Source organism: Ovis aries, chromosome 1 (genome assembly GCF_016772045.2).
Source record: "Ovis aries strain OAR_USU_Benz2616 breed Rambouillet chromosome 1, ARS-UI_Ramb_v3.0, whole genome shotgun sequence".
NCBI lineage: Eukaryota > Metazoa > Chordata > Mammalia > Artiodactyla > Bovidae > Ovis > Ovis aries.
The window spans coordinates 193,728,600-193,729,448 of record NC_056054.1 but is presented as its reverse complement, the minus strand read 5'-3'; positions in this window follow the sequence as shown (position 1 = coordinate 193,729,448).

Genomic DNA, 849 nt, shown 5'->3' with positions numbered 1-849 from the left:
GAGAAAGGGCTCGTGGCTACTCCTCTGCCATCTATGGGGTCGCAGAGAGTCAGACATGACTGAAGCGACTTAGCAGCAGCAGCAAAAAAAGTTCATCAATTTAATTCACCTGCTATGTAGAGAGAAATTAATTCTAAGATAATACATTTTTTAAAAATGTATGTTTACCTACTTGGCTACCCCAGGTCTTAGTTGCATCACACAAGATCTTTGATCTTTGTGGCAGCATGCAGGGTCTTTAGTTGAGGCATGTGGGATCTAGTTCCCTGATCCAGCATTGGGAGTGTGGAGTCTCAGGAAGTCCCTAAAGTATGCATTTTGAAACACTGGCCGTTCCAAATCTTAAGCAGTCCCATTGTGGACAAACTGGAGTTGAGATTGAAGTGATAGGATTGTTAGGGTCCTGAGTTCTATTTAGAACTTTGCCATCAACACACTGCACATCTTGAAAAGAAAAAGAAATCATTTTGTTGTTGTCTTGGCATGCCATGCATCACGGGAGATGTTGCCACACAAAGGACTGAACTCGCGGCCCCTGCAGTGGAATCGGAGCCTTAACCACAGGACCAGGTAAGTCGTTTCTAAATTGCTCAAGATGGTGGTTGTTACCTTTTAGTAAAGAGCCTTTTGAAAGCACTATCTTTCCTTTCTGTATGGCCTCTCACCCTCAACTAGTATACAGTACATTGAACACAACAGACAATAAATGGCTGTAAATGGTGGAAACTTAAATTTTCCTCACTTCTCCACAAAGACTGAAGAGGGGAAAGGGCTAATAAAACAAGGGAGCACTTGGATTTCTGGCCTGCTACCAATTTTTCCTGTTTATCCACGAAGAAAACATTGCTA